Here is a 13,232-nt window from a genome sequence, read left to right on the forward strand (position 1 = left end):
AGTTCCTTACACCATGGCCCTGCCCACTCCAAGAGGTCCAGAAAATCTTCAAGACACCGTGATGACGACAGATCAGACCGCAGGTCTCATTCTTCACGTCATAGATCAGAGAGATCAAGATCCAGAGGACAAGATCCTTCCCCCTCTCCTAGGACCTATACAAAGAAGAAATGCTGGACAGGTGGGGCCACACCACTACCAGACAGAGTGGTCTGTAAGGACTGTTTTATGGACTATGAGTCCGGCTGCGAGCTAGAAAATCAGCACGCTGTAGACCTGCTCAAGTGAACAATGAAGGACTCCTTCTCCGAGCTTGCGACTTGGGTCCCCGCTCAACCACTTCAGCAGTTGTCCCAGGTTCAGGATACAGAACCTAATCTCCCTGGTCCTGCAGCAGTCAGTACACCTCTGCCACTGTCAGGCTGACCAGCTAGAGATTCACCACCTGTAGACTCTTCAGAGGAGTCAACCTTCTGGCTTCAGTCTCTCCTTGGTAAAGCTGTTCTTCCAGGCAGTCAAAACTTTCATGGGGCTGGTTCAATAAACTATACCCATTAACAGAATCCATGCCAGTGGTAGACGCATCGGTGGTGCGACTCGAAAAAAAAAAAAAAAAAAGGAACGCGCTTTACCAATGGAGGATTCCGCTTCCTTTAACCTCTTGCCGACCGCGCTATAGCAAAAATACTGCTACAGCGCGGTCGAGTTACTGTGACAGGACGTCCCTGGGACGTCCTCGTGCACTTCCGCGTTTGCGCGTCCCCTGGGGCGCGCTCGCGGAAGTGTCCGTGCTCGCCGGGTCTAGAAGACCCGGCGCATCACGGATCACGGTAAATTGCCGCGAATCGCGGCTGTTTACCACGTGATCGCTCCGTCAAATGACGGAGCGATCACTTGTAAACAAACCGGCGTCATTTGATGACGCCGGTTCCTCCCTCTCCTCTCTGTACCGTTCGGTACAGTGCGAGAGGAGAGGAGAGGAGGGGGGGGGGAGCGCGGGGTGTCAGCAGCTGCTGTGGGCTGGATCTGTGACAACTGCAGTCACAGATCCAGCCATCCCTCCCTGTGCAATACTCTGCAGTACCATCAATACTCTGCAATACCCCATACTCTGCCATCCCTCCCTGCGCAATACTCTGCAGTACCATCAATACTCTGCCATCCCTCCCTGCGCAATACTCTGCCATACACCATACTCTGCCATCCCTCCCTGCGCAATACTCTGCCATACACCATACTCTGCCATCCCTCCCTGCGCAATACTCTGCCATACACCATACTCTGCCATCCCTCCCTGCGCAATACTCTGCCATACCCCATACTCTGCCATCCCTCCCTGCGCAATACTCTGCCATACCCCATACTCTGCCATCCCTCCCTGCGCAATACTCTGCCATACCCCATACTCTGCCATCCCTCCCTGCGCAATACTCTGCCATACCCCATACTCTGCCATCCCTCCCTGCGCAATACTCTGCCATACCCCATACTCTGCCATCCCTCCCTGCGCAATACTCTGCCATCCCTCCCTGCGCAATACTCTGCCATACCCCGTTACTCTGCCATACCCCGTTACTCTGCCATACCCCGTTACTCTGCCATACCCCGTTACTCTGCAATACCCCGTTACTCTGCAATACCCCGTTACTCTGCAATACCCCGTTACTCTGCAATACCCCGTTACTCTGCAATACCCCGTTACTCTGCAATACCCCGTTACTCTGCAATACCCCGTTACTCTGCAATACCCCGATACTCTGCAATACCCCGATACTCTGCAATACCCCATACTCTGCAATACCCCATACTCTGCAATACCCCATACTCTGCAATACCCCATACTCTGCAATACCCCGATACTCTGCAATACCCCAATACCCTGCGCAATACTCTGCAATACCCCAATACCCTGCGCGATACTCTGCAATACCCCAATACTCTGCAATACCCCCAATACCCAAATACTCCGCAATACCCCAATACTCTGCAATACCCCAAATACTCTGCAATACCCAAATACTCTGCAATACCCAAATACTCTGCAATACCCAAATACTCTGCAATACCCCAAATACTCTGCAATACCCAAATACTCTGCAATACCCAAATACTCTGCAATACCCAAATACTCTGCAATACCCAAATACTCTGCAATACCCAAATACTCTGCAATACCCAAATACTCTGCAATACCCAAATACTCTGCAATACCCAAATACTCTGCAATACCCAAATACTCTGCAATACCCAAATACTCTGCAATACCCAAATACTCTGCAATACCCAAATACTCTGCAATACCCAAATACTCTGCAATACCCAAATACTCTGCAATACCCAAATACTCTGCAATACCCAAATACTCTGCAATACCCAAATACTCTGCAATACCCCAATACTCTGCAATACCCAAATACTCTGCAATACCCAAATACTCTGCAATACCCAAATACTCTGCAATACCCAAATACTCTGCAATACCCAAATACTCTGCAATACCCAAATACTCTGCAATACCCAAATACTCTGCAATACCCAAATACTCTGCAATACCCAAATACTCTGCAATACCCAAATACTCCGCAATACCCCAATACTCTGCAATACCCCAATACTCTGCAATACCCCAATACTCTGCAATACCCCAATACTCTGCAATACCCCAATACTCTGCAATACCCCAATACTCTGCAATACCCCAATACTCCGCAATACCCCAATACTCTGCAATACCCCAATACTCTGCATATATAATGTTTTGGGGTTCTATGTAATTTTCTAGCAAATAAATTGTGATTTTTCCATGTAGGAGAGAAATGTCAGAATTGGCCTGGGTGCTCCAGAACGCCTGATGGCGCTCCCTGCATGTTGGGCCTCTGTATGTGGCCACGCTGTGTAAAAGTTGCACACATGGGGTATCGCCATACTCGGGAGGAATAGCAGAATGTGTTTTGGGGTGTCATTCGTGGTATGCATATGCTGTGTGTGAGAAATAACCTGCGAATATGACAGAAACAAGTTATTTTTTTTTTTTTTTACAGAATTTCCGGTCGTTTTTCTTTTATAGCGCAAAAAATAAAAAACCCAGAGGTGATCTAATACCACCAAAAGAAAGCTCTATTTGTGTGAAAAAAAGGACAAAAATTTCAAATGGGTACAATGTTGTATGACGGAGTAATTGTCATTCAAATTGTGAGAGCACCGAAAGCTGAAAATTGGTCTGGTCAGGAAGGGGGTTTAAGTGCCCAGTGGTCAAGAGGTTAAAAGAACCTCTAGGCATGCGAACCAACCTGGACCTGAAGAGGAGCTATTTAGCCGCGGGAGCAGCATGTAAGCCAGCTATCGCCCTCACATCGGTATCAAATGCCATAAGATCTTGGACATATAATATTGAGACGGCTTTGCGTCAGGATGTCCCCAAGGAGGATATAATTAAAGCCTTTGAAGAGCTTCGATTGTCAGCAGACTTTGTCAGGGTGGCGGCCATTGACACGATCAGATGCTCTGCAAGATCCATGTTGCATTCAGTAATGGTGAAGAGGGTCTTCTGGCTGGAAGATTGGCTGGCTGACTTATTCTCCAAACAAAATTGGTGCAAAATCCCATTCAGTGGAAAAGCACTATTCAGAGACAAAACGGTTAAAGCTATCTCCAGGCTGTCAGGAGGGAAGTCCGGTGTGCTTCCCCAGGACAGAAGGATGCGAAGATTCAGAGGCAGGTCCTCTAGATTCCGCCAGACAAATCCAATAGATTTTAGGCAGTCAAGACAGCCCAGAGACAACAAAAGACCTTGGAAAGGTACTCAGACATTCTTTTTGAACAGGAAGATGAAGGACCTTTCCGGCTCCACAGGAGCAGAAGCAGTCTTTTTGACGCCAGAGTAGCCCAGGCACTCCCGGTGGGAGCCAGGCTAAAGTTCTTTGTCCCAGTCTGGACCACATGCTGTCAGGACCCCTGGGTTCTGTCTACAATTCAATGGGGGCACCTTTGGAATTTCTCTCATCCCCCACCTCGGGATTCTTTCAAAGGAACAGAGATTCCATCCTCTCCACCAAGGGCTCAAGCTCTGTAAAACTTCCTAACGTCACTTCAGCCTCAGGGGGCGGCTGTTCTGGTTCCCTTGGCAGAGCGCTTCGCAGGCGTCTATTTCTGGTCCCAAAGAGGACAGGTGGGTGGAGGCCTGTGACAGGCCTTCAGAGGCTCAGCCGGTATATCTGCCCCAAAAGCTTCAAAATGGAGTCCCTGCAGAGGATTATTCAGGCAGTCCAGCCATAAGATTGGATGATTTCTGCAGGATGCGTACCTACACGTTCTAATTCTATCTGCATTTCAAAAATGTCTGAGATTTGCAGTGGGATGGACCCACCTACAGTTTCAAGCCCTGCCTTTCGGTCTGTGCACCTCTCCCAGGGTGTTCACCAAGATACTAATATCCGCTTTGGTTCCCCTGCGGGAAAGGGGCTTGAGGATATTCCACTACTCGGACGACATCCTCCTCCTAGCAAGCAATCCGGATCAGTTGGTATGTCACCGGGAAATTCTTCTACAGTCCCTAAAAGAGCTAGGGTGGCTAATAAATTCCGAAAGGAGTCAACTAGCACCCACACAGCAGATAATCTACCTGGGTGCAATGCTCAACACTCAGGAGGGGACAGTGTCATTACCACCGCCAAAGGCAAGGATTGTCACCCAAAGAATGATCAAGGTCATCCGGAGCCTGTATCTGACAGCTTCACAGTGTCTGAGCCTCATTTGCGCAGTGTCTCCTTGTATACCCATGGTTCCTTGGGCCCATTGGCACTTAAGGTAGTTCCAGACAGGTCTCTTGGCGCAGTGGAAGAAACGATGACTATCCCAGACGATACTGCTGACGGGAGTAATGCACAGGAATCTTCACTGGTGGACAGTTCCAGAAAACCTCTCCAAACCTAGTCACCTGGTCCCCCATCCTTGGATCACAATTATGTCCGATGCAAGCGGACAGGGCTGGGGAACCCATTCCGGGGAAACCAGAATACAGGGTAGATGGTCATGTTCTACCCAGGGAGTGGTATCCAACATCTTGGAGATGAGGACAGCCTTCTTGGCACTAACTTTGGCGTCCCAAATCAGAGGCCAGAGAATACTTCTACATCTAGACAACATGGCAGCTGTCGCTTATCTGCAGAAGCAAGGAGGCACTCGAAGCAGGTCGTTCCTCAGGGTGGTGATGCTGATCACACTCTGGGCAGAGAAGAACCTCCTGGACCCCAGAGCAATGTATCTGCCTGGCAGGTTGGACACGGAAGCAGACACGTTGCACAGAAACTTCCTGGACAACAACGAATGGGCTTTCCACCCCCTCGTCTTCCATCAGATTGCTAGCATGTGGGATCCCCCTCAGGTAGACCTGTTCGTCTCCCCAAAGAATACCAAGCTGGACAGATTCTTCTCTCGAATGCAGCATCCACAAGCCGAGGCAGTGGATGCCCTGTCATGCCCCTGAAGGTTCACCACAGCATATGCCTTTCCTCCCAGGCCATTAATATTCAAATTCCTCCTGAGGCTCCTCAGGGAGTCAGTCCAGGTGGTGGCAGTACTTCCGTATTGGCTGAAGAGACCCTGGTTCCCTCTAGCCATGCGCCTCAGTGTGAGCTCTCCAATCAGGATCCCTCCTTTCCCTCAACTTCTGTCACAGGGCAGTCTAGTTCATCCAAACCCTCCAGAAGTTGAATCTTCGAATCTGGAGGTTGAGAGGCGAGGGTTCGAGTCCCTAGGGTGTTCCCCAGGAGTCATAACAACCCTTCTAAAAGCCAGAAAAACCGGCAACTAATGCCATATAATCAAAAATCTGGGACAAGTTCTTGTCATCTGCTACCGGAAATGGATTTGATCCAATCCTTCCCTCTACGTCCAATATTTTAGATTTCATTCAGACAGGACTTGATCTGGGGCTTGGTCTGAGCTCCCTCAAAGTGCAGGTAGAAGCAGTCTCTGCCGCAACAAGTAAGAGATGGGTGGAGGATCTCTTGGTAGTCACTTTCCTCAGAGGAGTATTGAAGATTCGGCGACACCTGTCAGACGATCATTTCCTAAGTGGGATTGTCCCTGGTCCTTGAAATTCTATCTGACCATCCCTTTGCTCCAGTGGAACAAGTAGCAAGATGGAACCTGACACTAAAGACGGCTTTCCTGCTAGCCATTACATCTGGCAGAAGGATCTCGGAACTTCACACCTTAGGGATGGGTGACGGCCACATCTCCTTCTTCCCGAACAGGGTGGAACTTCGCCCCTTCGAGGGTTCACACCTAAGGTCGCTACTCCAAGCCACCTGTTGGAACCTGGGCACTAGCAGTGTATACAGACACAGGTTCAGAGTCTTGTCGTGAGCTGGATGTATCCAGAGTGCTCAGGGCCTACCTAGCAGCCACGACCCCTTCAAAAACTCTGAGAGACTTTTCATTGTACTGTTCAGTAAATACAGGGGCAAAGATGCTTCCATCAGAACTCTGGCATCTTGGGTTGTAAAGTTAATCCAGAAGGCCTACAGGGTAAAGAATATTCTTCATCCTGAGTAAATGCTCATTCTACAAGGGCAGTCTCGGCTTCCTGGGCAGCAAGGGCTAATGTTTTGTCGAAGACGGTGTGCAGGGCCGCCACCTGGTCTTCTCACCATACATTCTTCAGACACTACCATATTGGTCTAGGAGCTCTCACGACTGTTGAGTTTGGAAGAAGGGCAGTTCAGGCTGCTATGTCTTCTTCTAATTAAAAGTTTATTGTTAAGCATTATCCCACCCATATCAGCTAGTTATTTATCACAAGTATGCTGCCATGGAGGCACCAGGAAAACGGAAAATTGTATCATACTTACCAGTAATTTTCCTTTCCTGGTGCCTATCCATGGCAGCATACGCTCCCACCCTCGGTATTCTATATTACGGAGAATGTTGGGGGAGGGGCTATGCCTTTAATTTATTCTATTCACTAGCCCTGAAGGAGGAGTCGAGGCGGAGCTCTATCACAAGTATGCTGCCATGGATAGGCACCAGGAAAGGAAAATTACTGGTAAGTATGATACAATTTTCCGTTTTTTCGTATTTTCCGACTATTCGTTACCGCTGAATATAATCTATTCACTAAAAAGAATACAGTCAAATTTGGAAAATAATTTAAAGCAAATTTTTGGTAAAATAGCTGGAAACAGCAATTCTTCTATTCAGATCTCTGCGCCATAGCAGATAATTTGGGATAGATTCAATTTACATTTTTATTGGAATTTCCTTTCAAATTTGGCTAAAGTAACTGTTTTGTGAACGTAACGAATACATCTGAAGTTACGAATTATCAGAAGTAACGAATGCAGCAGCTAAACGAATGGAACAGAATGAATACTAATGCATCCAAAGTAACAAAGGCTGATGATAATGAATGATCCGATAAACCAAAAAAAAAAAAAACAAATAAAACAAAAACAAAACAAAACATATTTTTCGGTAGTGCTAACCCCCAGTATCAGCGATTTTTACATGCAAGCAAAAAGTGTCAGAATAGGCCTGGTCTTCAAGTGGTTAAACGCTTAAGACCTGGACCATTTTGCAGCTAAAGGACCAGGCCCCTTTTTGCGATTCAGCACTGCGTCATTTCAACTGACAATTGCACAGTCGAGCGACGTGGCTTCCAAACAAAATTGGCATCCTTTCTTTCTCACAAATAGAGCTTTCTTTTGGAGGCATTTGATCACCTCTGCGGTTATTTTTTGCGCTATAAACAAAAATAGAGCATCGATTTTTGAAAAAAAATCAATATTTTTTACTTTTTGCTATAAAAATTTTTTTTAGGCCGATACATATTCTTCTACATATTTTTGGTAAAAAAAATAAAAAAATCGCAATAAGCATTTATTGATTGGTTCGCGCAGAAATTATAGCGTTTACAAAATAGGGGATAGTTTATTGGCATTTTTATTAATATTTTTTTTTTTACTACTAATGGTGGCGATCAGTTTTTTTTTCGTGACTGCGACATTATGGCAGACACATCGGACACTTTTGACACATTTTTGGAACCACTGTCATTTTCACAGCGAAAAGTGCTATAAAAATGCACTGTTTACTGTGAAAATGACAATGACAGTGAAGGGGTTAACCACTAGGTGGCGCTGTAGGGGTTAAGTGTGTCCTATTGTGTGTTTCTTACTGTAGGGGGCGTGGCTGAACGTGTGACGTCACTGATCATCGTTCCCTATGACAGGGAACAGACGATCAGTGACAAGACACAGAGAAGAAAGAGGAAGGTGTGTTTACACTCACCTATTCCCGTTCTTCAGCTCCTGTGACCCGATCGCGGGACACAGGCGGTGATCAGGTCCACGGCTGGGTTCTTAAAGGGGACGTACATGTACGCCCTTGTGCCCAGCCGTGCCATTCTCTCTACGTATATCGTCGTGCAGCAGTCCTTAAATGGTTAAACCAATATTTTTTTAATCTCTTATTTATTTTACATGCAAATTTGGGGTACAAAAAAAAATATTTAAAGTGCCGCTGAAGCCAAAAAAGTGTATAATTGATTTACCAGTAAAATCCTTCTGTTGGAGTTTGTTACAGGATACAGAATTACAGTCTTAAGCCTGGTACACATGATCAGATTTTGGCCAACCGAGCATCTGATTTTTGTCTTCGGGGCGTGTGCCTGGATCTCGTCTTGCATACTAATGGTATACAATTGTCAGCCAACAAACATGAACGTTGTGACGTACTACGAGGCATTTCAGCACTTGAGCCCTTTAGGCCCCTAATTTCGTGTTTGGCGAGCATTGATTCAGAGCATGCGTGTTTGTACTTTCAACTTTTGTGTGACGGACTGTAATGACCATCAGCAAATCTGACAACAGACTGTTGACCGCCAAAAATGTACTAGCATGTCATCGAACATTTGTTGGCAGAAAGTTGGACAACAATTGTTTGAAGCAGCGTACTAACGGTCAGATTTTAGGCCAACAGTCGGTCAACAGACAATCCCCTGCCAACAATCGTATTGTGTATACAAGGCTTTAGACCAGTAGTTCTCAACCTGGGGGTCGGGACCCCCTCGGGGGTCAAATTACAATTTGCCAGGGGTCACCAAATCCTGGGATGTTCCTGAAGCGTGCACTGCTCTCACAGCCTTTCCGCAGCCGCCCAGCAGGGCTGTTCCTGGAGCCCGCGGCCGCCCACTACTCTTCGCAGCCGCCCATTCAGTTCACGGCATGGGTGGGGGGAGAGACTAGAGGTCAGCTGACTGGTGAGTAATGTGAAGTGGGAGTGGCTGGAGGAGATTTCGGCATAGGTGGCACTGCTGCGAGACACCACAAAGTTGGAGACACAGTGAGTAACACTGCCTGTGATTATTGTTGCCATTAAAATTCCCCACTACAGTTCTCAGACCAGCAGATGACCTTGATCAAGAGCACCTAAGTTGGCTGATCAGTAGAACTCCCCCAGCACTGACACTCATCCCAACTCCCCCCACCAAGGAGTAAGAGAAGGAATAAATATAGAGAATACATGGAAGGGAGAGGAAAAGAGGGGGAGGAACAAAGAAAAAGGGAGATAAAGAATTAGAATTAGAGAAAGAACAAGAAAGACGGCTAGAGAGAGGGATGGAAGAAACAAGAAATTAAGATAGAGAGAGATAAAATGGAAAGAAAGGAGAACAAAGAGAAAGAGTAGTACATCCTAAAATGTACCACAAGGGGTTTTAATACTGTACAAGTGGAAGGGACTCAGGGAGCGCTAAATGTACTGTTGCGGGGTCCATACAACTTGGGAAATTTTATCAAGGGGTCACAACACTAGAAAGGTTGAGAATCACTGCTTTAGATGACTGAACACTGACAAACAGAGCTTTATGCCGCATACACACGATAATTTTTCGGCATTAAAAAAAAAACTATTTTTTGGCATGTAGAAAAACTATGTTTTTACAACTTCATCATTAAAAACGACGTTGCCCACACACCATCGTTTAAAAAAAATGCTCTAGTAAAGAGCGGTGACGTACAACACATACAACGGCACTATAAAGGGGAAGTTCCATGCGGATGGCGCCACCCTTGGGGCTGCTTTAGCTGATTCCGGGTTAGTAAAAGAGGATTTGCGCTTTTTTGTCTGTTACAGCATGATGAATGTGCTTACTCCATTATGAACGGTAGTTTTACCAGAACGAGCGCTCCCGTCTCATAACTTGCTTCTGAGCATGCGCCGGTTTTTAACGTCGTTTTAGCCCACACACGATAATTTTTAACAACCCGAAAAACAAAATGGTTTAAAAAATGCAGCATGTTCGAAAAAAAAAAAATTTTGTTTTTCAGAACCTGAAAAATGATGTGAAGCCCACACACGATCATTTTAAATGACATTTTTTAAAAACAACTTTTTTCATGCCAAAAAATTATCATTGTGTGCACGCGGCATCAAGGCCAGCCCTAATGTAACCCTCCAGTTAAAAGTATAACTAAAAGGTAAAACTTTTTCTTTAGTTTTGGATCGAGTGGAGAGGTATTAGAACACACATCAGTTTTTATTGCGACCCTTGTCCCCATTATGGGACCCTCTCTATTTGTCCTGTTTACAATTATTATGGAAAGTGAAAGTAAAAGAAGATTCCAAATGTTGGGTTGTCCCCAAAATAGGAATAGGAAATCTTCTAATGAAGACACTTGGGGGGGGGATTTCCCTTAATTTGCAAGGACTTCCTCTCACTACCCATGGAACAGGATGTGAAGGTAAATCTCCCCAGTGAAACGCAGATGGCAAAAAAAAAAAAAAAAAAGGTCTCCCACAGTACACAGAAATGCAATTATTTTAGTAAATATAAACTGCTAAATATCTTTTCTCATCAGCAATTAGAGCAGTCTTGTGACTTCTACCAGTGTCTGGTTAAAGCTTAAAAAGGAGGAGTTTTCATTTTCCCCTGATTGTCTTATGAGGCTGCATGACCCCTGACCCTCTGTCTGGACAGTGCTGATTGGCCCCGTGCTGATCACATGCACTCTCCCATGGGGAAAAAAAACTCTCTAGCAATACACACCAAACTGAGCATGTGCATCTTGCCCCCAAGGCTCTGTTCTAGCAGCAGATGGAGTGGGGACATTGGAAGAAGGGGAGGTTAAGAGAAGACAAGATCAAACAGCCTTTTTACACAATGCAGAGGATTAACCCCTTAGGTTCCACAGTGAGTATAACAAGAATGCTTTACTGCATATACAAACTGATTGTACTCTTGAGGGTTAAGTAACAGGGGGAAATAGGGGGTGAATTATAAGACCAGAGGGGGTGGGACCTGTGTCCTGTAATGTGCGCCAAGAAAATACATTTTCCAGTTAAAGCATCACTATGGAAACACACTGCCTGCCTCCGAAGCGCACACCCCAGCTTGTTACAGGAGGAGCCCGGAGGAGGGAAAAGCTGAAAGCACAGGCAGGGGACTGCCAGTAGAGGAGGAAAGCGACCTTTCTGTACAATAGCATTATAAGGTTAAAAAAAAAAAATGACAGCCTTTAGTATCACTGTAAAGCATCTGTGACCAGTCACTGTAGGCAGTGAGAGCCCAGAAATGTCCAAAGATCTCTATGCTGTACATAGTGGTGAAGTAGAGAGCAAAGGAAACCAGCCGGCTGTATGTGTGTGTGGGGAACATGGCGAGTACATGCACAGTATCAGCAATGGAAAGCTTCTTTGAATGCAGGACACGTGGCTATCTGAAAGGTCCACCTCCTACATACATAAAGCACTTTTCAGTGATGGAAGCTATAATACAGCTTCTAAAAATGGAGAAGAGGGATGGAAAGGGCAGGCATAGTGATCACTCTTGATGAATGCCTATGACAAGTCCAGGGACTGTATTAACCACCGTATAGTGTAAATAATACTGCGCTGTCTTCAAAGAATACAATAAGAAAAAAAAATGTGCTAATGTGTGTTAAACACAGTACGCTGCTGCAACCAACCATGTAAGATAAGTCATGGAGAACAAATGTAAAATAAATAATGGCTGCGCTGCGATGTGAAGATGCAAAATGGCAAAGAGTGAGAGTATGTGATTAATAACAAAAAAACACCCTATGTGTGTATAGGATCACCTACACCTCACCCTCTATATGAAGACGGGGTAGATGAAATAATGAGATATAATCCTAAAACCTAATAAGACAGTACCTGTCAGTAGAACATCTATGATGAACACCAGCCACTCGCAGGAAACTATCACATCTAGGTACAGTTTATAAAAAAAAAAAAAAAAAAAAATGGTGGTGAGGCAGCGACCAATAGCGGAGTGTGTCGTGTAGCCAAGCCAAACTGCTGGTGGCTGAGTGGGCGGGACCGGGGGTTTCAGTGCACATAAGTCCTGAGGTGTCGGGGAAGCGTGTCGCTGTTTGGGAAGAGCAGAGACCGTGGCTGGGTTATGAGCCATAAGCTATTCTGATCTCGCTTATGAGATCAGGAAATCCGGTAAGCGGCAGCGATTTCAGTGGTGGCGGCATTTCTATTCATTGGGGATCATCACATTTTTCCTTAGGTGTTTCGTTTATCACTACTGTTTTTCACGGTTGGAAAGGAATTTATGAGCACTGGATCAATTGGACTTTATTTGGACTACAATTTCACTTAAATTTTTGTCTATACTGCATTTTATTTATTTCTTCATAAGCTGTACCTAGATGTGATAGTTTCCTGCGAGTGGCTAGTGTTCATCATAGATGTTCTACTGACAGGTACGGTCTTATTAGGTTTTAAGATTATATTTCATCTACCCCGTCTTCATATAGAGGGTGGGGTGTAGGTGATCCTAAACACACATAGGGTGTTTTTTTGTTATTAATCACATACACTCACTATTTGCCATTTTGTATTAACCACTGCAGTACTAGAAGTTTGTGGGGGTGGGGAGACAGATGACAGAAGATTTAAACTAAGACAGCGGCCACCAGCACAAGGAACACTTCTCATTTAATTGTCAGGGAACCAGCTCTGCCAGTCACCAAATGGCGCACATGTGCGGTGGAACAGCGCTCTGGCACATGCCCATGCGCGAACGGCGCACGCACAGTCCGGCGGCACGGGCGAGCACCTCCACAGAACCAATAAAAGGCCTGCCGGCCTATTTAAACCAGCCCCTGTCTCATGACAGATTGCTGGTTTGTCGTCAGCTCCTGCCTGAACTCTCTGTTGCTGTACCTGCCTTGTTTGACCCGGATTTCCTCACGACTCTG

General features: G+C 45.9%; 1 protein-coding gene across 1 annotated transcript in view; it reads right to left on the reverse strand.

The window, feature by feature from the left end:
• CCDC171 (coiled-coil domain containing 171) overlaps positions 1-13,232 on the reverse strand; it is a 131,892-nt gene that overhangs the window by 3,072 nt on the left and 115,588 nt on the right. The window lies entirely within an intron of this gene.

Source organism: Rana temporaria, chromosome 1, assembly GCF_905171775.1.
Source record: "Rana temporaria chromosome 1, aRanTem1.1, whole genome shotgun sequence".
Lineage (NCBI taxonomy): Eukaryota > Metazoa > Chordata > Amphibia > Anura > Ranidae > Rana > Rana temporaria.